Raw genomic sequence first — 16,048 nt, 5'->3', positions numbered from 1 at the left:
TTCTCTCTTTCTTGAGATGCTTGTGGTGATTGGAACACAACCACCATGAGTGAGGAAGTTCAGGCTGTATCCAGTGGCTACTTGTTTGTGCTCTGAAGGACAGCACCAGCTAAGACTTAAAAGTGCTCTGGCCAACAGTCAGAGTCAACTACCATATATGAGCGAATGAGTCTACAGATGACTCTACCTCCAAGTTGATGCTAAATAGAGCAGAGATGAGCCTTCACTGCCAAATCTAAGTAGCAAATTTATGAGCACAACGTAATCACTGTTGTAAGCCACTGAATAGATTAGTTCTGTCAGTTCAGGTGGTCTCTGATTACAATTGTTTTTTTCTAGAAACACATTCTTACCAGTAGAAGATAATATCCTGTCACTTTCAGGGACTGTGAGATTAAAGCTAGTATCTAATCATTTTTGAAATATCTTGTGATGTTCCTCTCCTCTGTGCGCACTTAGCGTTGTAGCTAACTGTGGGACCTCTGGGGGAAGCCATAAAGGAAGATTTACAATTGACACTTTTGAGGTCCTTATACCATACTTCAGTTATACATACTTTCTCCTTATGAAAGACATGCCAGATCTGTGAACTGATTCAAGTGAACTGCCCAACTACTTAGGTCCTAAGAAAACAGTGATCACACATCCATCATGAAAGATCCCTGTGGGCCAGATCAGCCTGATCACCTTGCTAATGCAGCTGTTTAATGTAACTGTTTATATCCCCTCTTCTGTTTCTAAGCCATTGCTTTTTGCCACCCAAGGGGTTCAGCATCATCTTTTAAATAGAGAGCCCATTTCAAAAGTACATCCACACATATTTCTGGCCAACAGAGAATAGCTATCTTCGTGCTTTAAGATATATTGATGCTCTGAGAGGCAATGCTACTCTCAGTGATTTTGTGAAGGGCTTTTCTAATGGACTCTCTTAAGGGACATGCTTTGGAGACCTTGGCAGTATCAGGGGAATGGATTTCAGGCTACCCATTAAAAACCACTTTGATTTTTGTAGCTTCTCAGGATGTTGTGTTCCTTAGTATGCATTTCTAAGGAATGGGTTCCTTAGTCTGCATTATTAGTCTTAGTCTTCTTTGGTGCATTACACCTAGAATTCCTTACCCTCTAACTTTATTTACTACCACAAATTCAGGTCAGCCAGCTTGGCAGATGTTTAGACCAATTTTCAGCTGTTTATGTAGATGAAATCTCTTCAAAATTTACCTGTAATGAGAAACTAGATTATTTTCAAGTAATTTCTGTTCCTTCTTAGTATAATATCTGAATTTATATTCTCATATATATGTGTACATATATATATATATACACACACACTCTAAAGGATTCCACTAATATAAATGAGCAAATTTTACATTTTTTGATGGGATAAAGTTTTACCACCTGAAGTTGAATATGTAAGATGCTTCCCACCCGCCACCTCTACCCCAGTAGAGGAAACAGAATTTAACTCTGTCTTGGGTCTGTGGATATGAGGACCCAGGAGAATGGCTGCCTTTCTTCACAAGGCAAGGGTCTAGTCTAGGGCATTGACAGCTGTTTATATAGGGAAGGACTGCCCAGAAAAGGGGAGAGAAACCTGCTTCCACTTTGAAGGAGGCTTAGTTTGGGGAATTCAGAATGCTCAGAGGCATTTGAATCCTTGTGTGTCTCTGTTTCAATTTTCAGGGTTCTACTCTTTCCCTATTAGTGGTCTGAATTTTACTACAGAGATCTGGCAAGGACATCCATTCTGATGCTGTCACTTGACAGAATTTAATTATTTGCTTATCTCAGCCCTGTGACTGAATAGTGTACACTTAGTGATAAAGTGTAGTCACACTACTAGATGTGATTACACTTTTAAGAGACTAGATTTCTCTTAGTCTAGTTATAGAAAATTCCTGGTTCTCTCACTGTACTTTGAGCTGTGAATTTGGAATTTTGAGTATATGATACCCTTTTTGGTGATTCTTGAATTAAATTAGGAGATAGTTGACTCTATAGGGTTTGTATTCTTTAGGTCCTTCACACTGTTCTGTGGCAGTGGCTTCTCTGCTCTGCAGCTAGCCTGAAATTAGCTCTTTATTCCTGGAAACCATAGGTGATAACCTAATTAAAGGCTCAATCACTGTGTTTCATGAGCTGGACTTTTAATACCTCCAAATGCAACCTGTCCATATAACCAATCTCAGATTTCTATTTTCTTAAGCACATGGTTTCTTCAGCCATGCCTGCAAATGCCATATCTGTCAGCATTTTGGTTGGAAATAAAGAAAGCTGCTTAGCTTGTTTAAACAGAAAAGGAATTTGTTAAAATACAGTAGGTAGATTATATAATCTTTGGGAATGTTATAGATGTAGGTTTTGAAGCTACACAGCCTGAGAAAAGGTACAAACAGTTCCCTGGAGTTCTGCCCCAGAAAACAGACCACTGCTGTGGCCATTGAGAGACAGAGCTGCAGATTGCATTGTAGACATTAGGCATGAACAGCAGAAACCCTGTTCATGCTGCTTCCTAAAGCCTGAATTTCCTCTCACTATTCTGAGCAGAAAACAGATTCTTCATCATGGCTGTATCCTCATGTGGCTCATTTCCATACCGACATTTCTGGTGGCTGTTCCTGATTGGCCTAGATTAAGTCACATGCCAGTGTCCTATCTATAAAGGGGGCAGGGAAATGAGTTCTGGCTTCTAACTTTGAGAATGAGAGGAAGGGGTTAATTGTCTAAGATTGATTTCCTGGGGGCTGGTATCCCAGAAAGGGAGTTGACCTCATTCCTGGCAAATGATTTAGGAACTGAACGTTTTTCCTCAAAATTGGCAACAGCCCATTGCTTGAGGTAATCATCTTAGGGAGAGTGCTGCGGTAGTGAGTGAGTCAGGTCTGTGAGCCTGGATAATTCTGTGGACCCTAGGCTTGATCTTGATTATGCCAAGGGATGGCTTGATGCCTCTGCTGGTGCTAACTTACATGCCTATGGTCCAAGTAACAAGAACCTTCTTTGAAAGTTTGACGGTTGTCCTTGCTAAATCCTAGTAAACTACTCTCAGATATAAAGAACCATGGGAAACAGATTTCATACTGTCTTTGTGAGTCTTGGGCTTCCCTTGTGGCTCAGAGGTTAAAGTGTCTGCCTGTAATATGGGAGACCTGGGTTCAATGGCAACCCCTGGAGAAGGAAATGGCAACCCACTCCAGTATTCTTGCCTAGAGAATCCCATGGATGGAGGAGCCTGGTGGGCTACAGTCCACAGGTTGCAAAGAGTCGGACATGACTGAGCAACTTCACTTCACTTTTGTGAGTCTTACTAAAAATGCTGTCCTAGAAGGTGTAATGTCTTTGATTTCTGATCATTTGCCTCTGGTTTCTGTATAGGTTGACAAGGTTCATTACTGCTACAGAAAGATGATGAGCAGCCCCAGGCTTAACAACTTTCCACTGCAGATAAATAAACCAATCTATAATTCAATTTTATTTCTTTATATTGAGACAAATGCTAATTTTACTTATAAATAGTTTTCTAGGGTTATGAGATTTTTATAAGTGGTTATTAAGTTGAGATTCTTGATACCTCACAACATTTACTTCAAAATTTAGAAGATAAAAGGACAGAGAAAAAATACACTAAAGATACAAAAAAATAAAGGTTCTCTGGTTCACGTTCAGTGTTGTTCAGCCTCATTTTTGAAGGAGATGGATCAATCTGTCATCAATCATTGTACAGAAATTTGTTATAAGAACCTTGACTATGGCTGCTCAGTCTGAGAGAGATGGTGGCCATGTTCAATCCTTTACAAAATGGGATGAGCCTGGCTATAGCACTATAGTCTCTGCTATTTTAATACTCCATGTGTCTGTCTATATGTATTTAGATGTATTTCGAGTCCAATTTTGTGTTTAAGCTTTTGTGATTTGCTGTGGTGGAGTGAAATAAAGAAGAAATAGAGACAGATGCAGAAATGTTTGTGAGTGGTTCAAATGATGGATTTCTCAGTGGAGCAATTTGAACTGGTGGCTATGGGTTGTATGTTAGTGTTCAAATATCCTCAATATTACCAGCTTGTGACTTAACACTTTTAATTACTTAACGCTTAGATATAGTTCATATTCATATAACTATAGTCTGAATGTTGATTGCCTAAAGTTTGGGTTTGTACTTGATTCACATTCCCAAATGCTTACGGGGATTCCTGGAGTAAATACTACATTTGATACTTATTAACAACATATGCTTTAAAAAATACTTTTATTGAGATTGAATTTAATCCTAAAAATATATGTAGCATATTATTATATATAAAACATTTTAAATAGCATTATATTATGCATATAATTTTAGGCTTTTATAGTCAGCATTATTTTTTAAATGTGCTTATAATTTTATATATAAAATTCATTTTTTATAGATTTGTAGTATTTCAGCAAAAGCAGCAGAAGACAATGGCAACCCACTCCAGTACTCTTGCCTGGAAAATCCCATGGATGGAGGAGCCTGGTGGGCTGCAGTCCATGGGGTCACTAGGAGTTGGACATGACTGAGTGACTTCACTCTCACTTTTCACTTTCATGCATTGGAGAGGGAAATGGAAACCCAATCCAGTGTTCTTGCCTGGACAATCTCAGGGATGGGGGAGCCTGGTGGGCTGCTGTCTGTGGGGTCACACAGAGTCAGACATAACTGATGTGACTTAGGAGCAGCAGCATGGTTTGGGATGCTACAAATGTATATTCATTCTTCAGTTGATGTAAATTTAGATTGTTTCTGACTTCTGTCAAAAAAAAAACTCTTAAAAATGTGTGTCTTAGGCAAGTTTCTTTCTTGAATATATAATTAAGAATGGAATTGCTGGGTCTTCAGCCTAGCAATGGTCATTTTTTTTTCTAAGATGTTTGCACCAAAGTATAAGCATCACTATGAACAAAGCTAGTGGAGGTGATGGCATTCCAGTTGAGTTATTTCAAATCCTGAAAGATGATGCTGTGAAAGTGCTGCACTCAATATGCCAGCAAATTTGGAAAACTCAGCAGTGGCCACAGGACTGGAAAAGGTCAGTTTTCATTCCAATCCCAAAGAAAGGCAATGCCAGAGAATGCTCAAACTACTGCACAATTGCACTCATTTCACACGCTAGTAAAGTAATGCTCAAAATTCTCCAAGCCAGGCTTCAGCAATATGTGAACCATGAACTTCCTGATGTTCAAGCTGGTTTTAGAAAAGGCAGAGGAACCAGAGATCAAATTGCCAACATCCACTGGATCATAGAAAAAGCAAGAGAGTTCCAGAAAAAACATCTATTTCTGCTTTATTGACTATGCCAAAGCCTTTGACTGTGTGGATCACAATAAACTGTGGAAAATTCTGAAAGAGATGGGAATACTAGACCACCTGATCTGCCTCTTGAGAAATTTGTATGCAGGTCAGGAAGCAACAGTTAGAACTGGACATGGAACAACAGACTGGTTCCAAATAGGAAAAGGAGTATGTCAAGGCTGTATATTGTCACCCTGCTTATTTAACTTATATGCAGAGTACATCATGAGAAGCACTGGATTGGAAGAAACACAAGCTGAAATCAAGATTGCCAGGAGAAATATCAATAACCTCAGATATGACACCACCCTTATGGCAGAAAGTGAAGAGGAACTCAAAAGCCTCTTGATGAAAGTGAAAGTGGAGAGTGAAAAAGTTGGCTTAAAGCTCAACATTCAGAAAACGAAGATCATGGCATCTGGTCCCATCACTTGATGGGAAATAGATGGGGAAACAGTGGAAACAGTGTCAGACTTTATTTTTTTGGGCTCCAAAATCACAGCAGATGGTGACTGCAGCCATGAAATTAAAAGACGCTTACTCCTTGGAAGGAAAGTTATGACCAACTGAGATAGCATGTTCAAAAGCAGAGACATTACTTTGCCAACAAAGGTCCATCTAGTCAAGGCTATGGTTTTTCCTGTGGTCATGTATGGATGTGAGAGTTGGACTGTGAAGAAGGCTGAGAGCCGAAGAATTGATGCTTTTGAACTGTGGTGTTGGAGAAGACTCTTGAGAGTCCCTTGGACTGCAAGGAGATCCAAGCAGTCCATTCTGAAGGAGATCAGCCCTGGGATTTCTTTGGAAGAAATGATGCTAAAGCTTTAACTGCAGTAGTTTGGCCACCTCATGCGAAGAGTTGACTCATTGGAAAAGACTCTGATGCTGGGAGGGATTGGGGGCAAGAGGAGAAGGGGACGACAGAGGATGAGATGGCTGGATGGCATCACTGACTTGATGGATGTGAGTCTGAGTGAACTCCGGGAGTTGGTGATGGACAGGGAGGCCTGGCGTGCTACGATTCATGGTGTCACAAACAGTCGGACACGACTGAGCAACTGAACTGAACTGATGCTCATATCAGAGTATGAGATTACCTCTCATCCCCTGTTTTACATTTTTCAGGATTAGATTTAAAATTTTTTGTTCACCTGACTACCATTGAAGCTCAGTATTTTCCATATGTCTATTTGGTCATTTGAATTTCTTTTAAAAATCACTTTGCATAAAAACTTTTTCTTGGGCTGTTGTCTTTGTGTTATTATTTTCATAAATTCTTTATAGTCTATATTTATATTTGTTTCTGCTTATATGACTTAGAGCTATTTTTTCATAGTCTTTAGTATGTCTTGGCATTATTTTAAAAATAGTAATGTTTAGTTTTACAACTTTTACTGGATGGTTTGCTTAAGAAATCCACTTGCAAGACTTCTGGTTTAGTGGTAAGGGCCTAAAGTCAGCTTTTACTCATTCTCCTGAAAAACATGCAGAATATTGAGAAATAAATTCTTTCTGTACTTCATTCAGTGAAACTAGAACAAAATTGAAACACAGACCAAAATAAAGATCAAAATGGAACCAAATAATGGTGAATATCAAGCTGGATGTGCAAGAGGAAGAGAGCATATACTTGTGGTTACAAGCAGAAGATGCAAAGAAAATATTTCAAAATGAGGAACCTATCACAAAATGGAATATCTAAAGCTGTCTTTATAGTGGTGGGAATTGTATGCAGAGATTAGGTTTGGAGTTTCCCTGTGACTAATTGTGACTGAAAAAGGAACAACAGAGACTGACTACAGTTTTAAAACATAGTCTGTCAATAGGGATGGGTACAGAAGGTACACTGTAGTCTGAGAAAAGTTAAAGGTTGAAAGAACATACGCAAAACTGGGCCATAATGGGAATTCCAATTAAAAGGAAAGTGAGATCTGCCCTACACCATGAATCTCATGCAGATAGCTTGAGAGGAAGAACTTGCCTCCTAAAATGGTGAATTAAAAAAAAAAAAAAATCTGTCACAGGATACAGTCAAAGATATAAGAAAAATGAGTAAAGAAACAGTAGCAACATTTGCTGAGTGAAAAGTATCACTCCACAGAGATATACTACTACCAAGCTAATAGAAATTGTGGTCAAACACTTCTTAATTAAACAATTGCATATATGAAATAGCTGAGTCTATGAAATGAGAGATTTAAGTATATATGGAAGAAAGGGATGATGAGACAAAAGAAAAGATAAAATTTTACCTGGCAGAAATCAAGTGAAGGGAAAGAAAAAAAATAATTACAGAAATAGAAAAATTGGAAGCAGTCTGTTTGGAAGAGAACATAGAGGACAGGAATAAAAGAGTAAGAAGAATAGAAAACTAGGATAGAATTGAGATAGAAAATGATGGATATTGAAGATAAGTAAAGGGAATTGGAAACACATGTTCCTCAAAGAAGAGAAATAAGGCAAAACAACCATTTACTAAAACTTTATAGAAATAAATGATGATCTCACAACTTAGAAGGACATGCTATGTCTCTGGAAAAACTGATAAAACAATATCTACAATAACAATTTAATAAACAGCTAAGTACATAATTTTTATATAAAATTTATTTTTATATAGGCAAACAATTATTTAAAAAACAAGATTGAAGAAAAGACTGATTTACATTAATTTCAACAAAAGCAAAAATAAAATAGGAATATATTTAATAAGTGTGTAGGATCTAGATGAAGACAATTTTTAAATTCTCTGGAAGGAGCCATAATGACAGAATTAACATAAAATAGGAACATCCATAGTTCTCCAGAGGTAATCTATATACTTTATGCAATCTGTAAAGAAAATGAAGATAACAAAACTACAACCAGCTAATAATAATGTTAATGTAAAAATATTGTAAAGTAAAATAAAAATAATAAAAAAATGGTAAGAAAAAAAATTCAAGATTTATAAGAAAGTACTAGAGATGAATAATGAGAGGGAACTAGGTCTGCTAGATGTTTATATAAAATTGGCATATGAGTAGAGACAGATTGATGGGATCAAATTAAATATATCAGAAGTAGAATCAAATACATACCACTATTTATTTCATAATTAAAGTAACATTTCAAAACACCAGGGATAAAAGAGTGATGTCAGTACAAGTTTGGGAACAATTGATAGTCATCTGAAAAAAGTGCAAGCTGGATTTATACCTTATTACAAATTAAATCAATATGAATCAAAGATCAATGGTTAAAAAACATTTGGTTAACTTGACCAAGCTATGGGAATGTTAAGGAGTAATAGATGAAGAAAATGTTTCTAAGTACCTCATTAAACTCAGAAAATACAAGTGATAAATTAGACTGCATAAAACATAAAAATTCAGCATAAGGAAGCCCCAATAAATCGAAACCAAAGAATAAACAGGAAAAATTCTTGAAATTCATTTAGCAAAATGATGAGTGTGCCAACTTTCTCAATAAATAAGCATCCCTTTGCATTGATAAGAAAATGACACCATAGAAAAATGAAGAACAAACAGAATTCCTAAAAAAGAAAATATGAAATGTTCTTAAATGAAAAAGATGCTCAACCTAATTAATAAGAGAAGCCGTTGACATATAGCAAAGTGTTTGGTAGTATTCAGTTGGTGAGAATGTGAGGAAACAAACTCATATTATGCTTAAAGAAGTGTGAATTGCATCCCTACAGACTCTGTCTAAAGGGATAGTTAAAATATTTATCAAAAGTATCATAATTATATATCTATATTCACCTGCATACAAAAAGATTGGCAACAGACTGAGTCCCATCAGTAGTGGAGTGGTTAAATACATGTAAATATATCTACATAATAAAGTAGTGTGTAAGAATTTTTTCATCTTTGAGGCATAATTGACAATTTTAAGATTTAGAGTGTACATCACATTAATTTTATATGCATATACATTGTGAAAGGATTCCTCTATCTAATTACCACAACCTCTAGAAATTTGTTGAGAATATTTAAGTTCTACTCTTAGCCAGTTTCAACTGAATAGTGTTATCAGTGTTATCAACTTAGTCACTATGCTTTCCATTATATCGTCAAATCTTATTCATTTTACAGCTGAAAGTTTGTAGCATTTTACCAACCTCAACTTATTTCCCAACTCCTAGCCTTTGACAACCACTTTCCTATTTTGCTTATGAGTTTTACTATTTTTTAAGGTTCCACATATAAGTGATACCATACAATATTAGTCTTTCTCTGACTTATTTCACTTAACAGAGCATCCTCAAGTATCTCCATGTTGAAAAAGGCAGAGTTTCCTTCTTTCTCATGACTGAATAAGATTTCATTGTATATATATTCCATATCTTTATTCATTGACAGACACTTAGGTTGTTCTCCATATCTTCACTGCCATTTTGAGTGCTCTGTAGCTTTTAAAAACAGGAATAGATACAAAATAAGTAAAGTAATTCCTCATTTTAAAAAAAGACTATCTGTAATTTAAAATAGCAGCAATAATCTAACACAAGTAAGTCTTAAAGAAGAAAATAGCAAAGATACTGATATTAGTTTCACCTAGTTTGTTCATCACCTACCTACCACATTCCACACCCAGCCTCTGTGAACCACAAATCTGTTCAGTGTATCTATGAGTCAATGAATTTTTTTTCTTGATTTCACACACATTTGTCTTCTAGCTTCTTTCACTTAGGCATAATGCCCTCATAGTCCATCCATGTTGTTGCAAATGGCATGATTTCCTTCTTTTTATGGTAGAATAATACTCTTCTGTATGTATGCATGTACACCATATTTTCCCTATATATTCACCCATCAGTGGATGTTTGTTTCCATGTTTTGGCTATTGTAAATAATGATGCAGTGAACTTGACATGCTTAAATCTTTTTCAAGTTAGTGTTTTCATTTTCTTTAGATAAATACTCAGAAGTGGAATTTCTCAATCATATGATATTTATGCTTTTAATTTTGTGAGGAACTTTCATACTCTTTTCCATAGTAGATGCATCAATTCACATCCCCACCAACAATGTGCAAGGCTTCCCTTTTCACCACATCTTTGCCAAGGTTTGTTGTTTGTTGTCTTTTTGATAACAACCATTTTGACAGGTGGGAGGAGGCATCTCATTGTCATTTTGATTTGCATTTCTCTAATTAGTGTTGTTGAACAACCTTCTCACGTGTCTATGTTTTCTCAGAAAACATTTTAATGATAACTTTTCAGCTTTGGTCTTCTAGGACAAGGCAAGTCATAAAAATCTGAGTCCTCAAACTTAAACTGTGGTTACTAATTCTCTTTGGGGTCTCTCTCTTCCCTCCCTTTCCCTCTGTCCTTTCTTCCATTTTCTTTTTTACTCTTTTTTTCCTTTCTATTTTTCTTTCCCCTTCCACCTTCATTATTTCCTTTTCACTCAGAGCACCAACATAGAAACTGATTCCCCAACATAGAAACTTCTTTGTCATCCTTTGCTTGATAAATTTATTCTTCCCTAACCCTTGTAGCTCAGTCAGTAAAGAATCTGCCTGCAGTGCAGGAGACCAGGGTTTGATCCCTGGGTTGGGAAGATCCCCTGGAGAAGGAAATGGCAACCCACTCCAGTATCCTTGCCTGCAAAATCTCATGGACAGAGGAGCCTGGTGGGCTGCAGTCCATGGGGTGGCAAAGAGTCGGGCATGACTGAGCGACTAACACTAACCTTTCACTGAGTATGTAGGCCTTTGCATTCCTCACATAAAGTAAGCATTTTGATTCCCTACTTCCTTCTTTCCAAAGGCCATAGATTTGTTCATCTTTCTCTGCAGTAGTTACTCCCAAACCTTTCATTACTGCTTGAGGTCTAACGTCACTCTTGTGTTCAGCTTCTACTTAAATTTTGTGGCTCTGGGGACTTTCCTTTCTCTTTTTGAGCTTGGCTTTTCAAAGCATATTTATTACACCTTAGCCAGTGTTTCCAGGTTTTTGATAGAGCAAGGTCTTAGTTTATCTAGTTTGCCAAACAGTGAAAAGTAGTTGTAAACATGATATCTTTGAAGTGAGCTAATGATGTTAGCTTTGAGTCTAACACTCTAAAACATTTGTGTGTTGTCTTTTTAAAACAGTTGTACTAACTTACCCTTAATGTATTTTATTCAGCTCTGTTTTAACTTCATATTCCTTGACATTGTGTTTATTTACTCACATTGTTTTGATCTCATATTTAAAGAATCTTGAATTTTAGTTATGTGTTTTTAGTCTTTTGTTTTAATAATTTGATAAAACCATATAAAATTCAAGCTATAAGCTATATAAAGCTATATAAGCCATATTAAATTCAAGTAGATATCTTGATTCTACTCTGGAAGTGATGCTGCACTGTATTAAACTTTAAGTTCAAGTTGCAGCCTTTTTCTCTTGGAACTATTCATATTCATAACTTTGCTTTATGCCAAAGTACAAGTTTTAATGAGAGAATCTTAATCTGAATTCAGTTCAGTTCAGTTGCTCAGTTGTGTCCGACTCTTTGCGACCCCATGAATTGCAGCACACCAGGCCTCCCTGTCCATCACCAACTCTCGGAGTTTACCCAAACTCATGTGCATCGAGTTGGTGATGCCATCTAGCCATCTCATCTTGTCATCTCCTTCTCCTGCCCCCAATCCCTCCCAGCATCAGGGTCTTTTCCAATGAGTCAACTCTTCGCATGAGGTGGCCAAAGTACTGGAGTTTCAGCTTCAGCATCAGTCCTTTCAGTGAACACCCAGGACTGGTTGGATCTCCTTGCAGTCCAAGGGACTCTCAAGAGTCTTCTCCAGCACCACAGTTCAAAAGCATCAATTCTTTGGCGCTCAGCTTAGCCTAATATTATTAATGTACTCAACTAGAGAGATTTACATAGGGTCAGTTAAAAAGAATAAAACTGTTATATCATGGTGCATAATTTGTAGCTTTTGATAGCACTGGAAAATAACATTAAATCAGTTCCTTAAATATTTCTAAATTTATAACTGTGTTCTATAGTAAAGCTATTTGAATAAGGAAAAATTACTTTTTGTATAAATTCAATGTGTAACAGTCAGATCAGATCAGATCAGATCAGTCACTCAGTCGTGTCCGACTCTTTGCGACTCCATGAATCGCAGCACGCCAGGCCTCCCTGTCCATCACCAACTCCCGGAGTTCACTGAGACTCATGTCCATCGAGTCAGTGATGCCATCCAGCCATCTCATCCTCTGTCATCCCCTTCTCCTCTTGCCTCCAATCCCTCCCAGCATCAGAGTCTTTTCCATTGCAAACTTATATTACACAGTTACACTGACTGTATGTGGGCATTGTTTGAATTATTTTACATACGTTTACTTATTTAGCACACATAACAGCTGCCCCATGAAGCCGATATTATTAATCTTCCAAATTTACAGTTGTGAACACTAAGGATGAAGTAAAGTAGCTTGGTCAAGGTCACCTCGCTATTTAAAGTAGAACTGAGAGGCTTACATTGTCTGTATCCACAGCCTAGCACCTTAACCACATTACATTCTTTTCTTTTCTCTTGTTGAAAAACATATTATCTATAATTTATATGATTTAGACTTTACTGAATATAATGTATTGAACAGGTATAGCCAATTTGAATTCTCAGCCTATTTTTGGAGAAAACTTATATTTGTCCTCTAGCGAGTTCATGTTCAAACTTGTGATAAAATATCAACTTCCTTAATTCTTTAATGACATCCATATTTTCATTTTACTAAGAGCTTGATAAAACTGTTTCAAAACATGAATTTTAGCTTGGCTTTATTTTTCTTGCTAAGTTTCTTCAAATTTCTTGGTTTGTTTGGATTTTATAAATCCTGTTACTTAGAAAATGTAGATCTAAGAATATATTTTAGATTTATGGGCTTAATATTATAGACTTATAATGAACAGTCGGAGAAGGCAATGGCAACCCACTCCAGTACTCTTGCCTGGGAAATCTCATGGACAGAGGAGCCTGGTAGGCTGCAGTCCATGGGGTCACAAAGAGTCGGACACTTACTGAGCGACTTCACTTTCACTTTTCACTTTCATTCATTGGAGAAGGAAATAGAAACTCACTCCAGTGTTCTTGCCTGGAGAATCCCAGGGACAGGGGAGCCTGGTGGGCTGCAGTCTATGGGGTCTCACAGAGTCGGACAAGACTGAAGTGACTTAGCAGCAGCAGCAGAATGAACAGTAGAGATTATCTTGTATACCCATTTATTTTTAATTAATAGATAAGGCCCAGAGAAATGGACTCTGTATGTAACAGAGCCGGAAACCTCTGTCTTCTGGCTTTTAGCATAAGGAAAAAAAAGAAAAAGCTTTCTTTTAAAATCCCCATAGGAAGGAACGGACTATTGATTTCTGTTCTTTTAACATGGAAACACTTGGTTGTTTCTTTTAGGAAGTTCCAGTTTATTTAGTTGGCCAATGTTTTCCTTAGAATATGCTATCTATTGTTAGAGTGGGCTATAACAAAGGACCTGAAATTCTCAGTGGCTTAATGCCGTTGATTTGATGTTGCTTGCATTATAGTTCAATATTGGGTTGGTGGCTTTATACCAAGTGATCTCTCAGGTGACCTAGCAATATTGCTTCCATCTTGAGGTCATATCTCACCATTTCGTGACTTCTAGGTCACTCTGGCATCATTTTGGCAGAATGAGAAGAAAGAGCACAGATAATTAATGAGATGTCAGGGAGTTGGGCCCAGAGTTGGCCTTTATCCCTTCCACTCATGTTGCATTGTCCTGCTTGCATGCAGCAGGATTTAGGTATGGTGTATGGTGGTCTTATCATCTTTCCAGCAAGATATTTAAATGATTTGGTAAATTTGTAACATTATTTAAGCTAATGCTTACATTTACAGACCATACTGTATAAAAACTAATTGTATTTTGTGCTTAGATGCTGAGTTGTGTCTGACTCTTGTGACCTCATGGACTATATCCCACCAGATTCCTCTGTCCATCGAAATTCCCAGGCAAGCATACTGGAATGGGTTGCAATTTCCTTCTCCAGGGGGTCTTCCAGACCCAGGGATTGATCCCATGTCTTCTGTTTGGCAGGCGAATTCTTTACCATGAGGGTTACTTGGGAAGCCGCCAAAATATGCAGGGCTTCACGAATTTGCCTGTCATCCTTGTACAGGGGCCATGCTAATCTCTGTATCACTCCAGTTTTATAATATGTCCTTTTAGCACTTCAATAATCCTCTGCACTGTGAGATGCTCAGACTCTTAAAGGTGTGCAGAGATGACAGTCATTTTTTCCATCTTACACTCACTGCAAGGGGAATATTTATTATTACTCTTTGAATTCTTTCTGTTTTACTGAAAAATTTCAGTAATTATTAAGGGAAGCATTGGCAACAATAAGATTTTTTAATGGTATAAATCTGATTTTTAAGAGTTTAACAGAACACAGTAGCAGAAGAGATACAAAATAAGCTAAAATACAATGTGATATGCCAAGGGGGTAGTGTTTTCTAAAGAGATTGATTAATAATAAGACCTAGTGGCTGTGCTTGCTTATTCATTCATGCTTTTACATGTGAAATTCTCTCTTGCTGAAAGGAAGATATTTATTAATTTAATTCATAATTACCCAGTGCTATTAGAAGTTAGAAGGAAAAAATTAAATAGGATGTAATCCATGTAGAATCAATATAGAAAGAAAACCCTTGTGGGGTGAAAGTAAAATCATTTGATGATAATTGTACCTTCTAAAAGCAAAACTTTAATGATGAAATTGAAATGGGTTAGACATAGAGAACTTTTAAAAGCAGAGATGATTAAAAACAGAGATTAGTAGCTATTACATGTTTCTCCCCAACCCCAATTGGACATAAAGAACTGAGGGTAGATCTGCATACTTTAAATCTTGGCGCTTTGATCATATCTAAAAAGCCCTCAAAAAGATTCTGAGTCAAATTTTAAACTTCGGTCTAACGTAATAATTTAAGCATTCCTTTAGCAATCTCATATTACTATGTGCAAAGTGTAGCTGAAGTTAGATTTTAATTAGCCAGGTATAATAAATTACTATATTTCTGTACATATATATTTTGGATTTTACTTCTTTTTATACTTACAACTATTGTTAATTTTATTGTATAAATGAAAAGGCTATGGTTCAGAGTTCAAATGATTCATGGTTAGTCACAGAATCAAAAAAGAGAAAACTGGGATCAGATATTACACCTCTTAACTGTTAATCTAGTTCTCAGTCTTCTATCTGCAAGTCTAAAATATGAGGAATTTCTATACTTTATCACTGACTGCTCTCATTGGACAGTGAATTTATATGGGGGTACCTTTCTTATCATGACTATGCTTTGTAATGATGAACTCAGCTTCATATCAAATGGACCTTATCCAATAATACTAATAATATATTACATGAGTCATATAATGAATATCACTGTATATTATATATGAAAGTTGTTAAGACTAAATCCTAAGAATTCTCATCACAAGAAAAAAATATTTAAAAAAATTTGTATCTATGTTAGGTAATGGATATTCACCAAACTTACTGTGGTAATCATTTCATGTCTGTAAGTAAAATCATTATGCCATACACTTTAAGCTTAAACAATCAGCCTTGTCTCAAAAGCTGAACAAACCAAAGAAAAGCTTAAAAACAATCATATAAAGACATATTTTTTTTTCTTTTTCTCAACTGATTGGCCTAACATGCTTTAAAAGAAGTACTCTCATCTTTTTTTACAGCA

At 36.5% G+C, this 16,048-nt stretch overlaps 1 pseudogene; it reads right to left on the bottom strand.

Moving 5' to 3' along the window:
• Positions 1–14,418: 14,418 nt before the first annotated feature.
• Positions 14,419–14,516, bottom strand: LOC139185284 (U6 spliceosomal RNA; annotated as a pseudogene).
• Between the last annotated feature and the right edge of the window lie 1,532 nt (positions 14,517–16,048).

The sequence above is a fragment of the Bos indicus genome, chromosome 1, assembly GCF_029378745.1.
Source record: "Bos indicus isolate NIAB-ARS_2022 breed Sahiwal x Tharparkar chromosome 1, NIAB-ARS_B.indTharparkar_mat_pri_1.0, whole genome shotgun sequence".
Taxonomy (NCBI): Eukaryota; Metazoa; Chordata; class Mammalia; order Artiodactyla; family Bovidae; genus Bos; species Bos indicus.
Note: the sequence above shows the minus strand (reverse complement) of the source record. Positions and strands in the feature narration are given on the sequence as shown.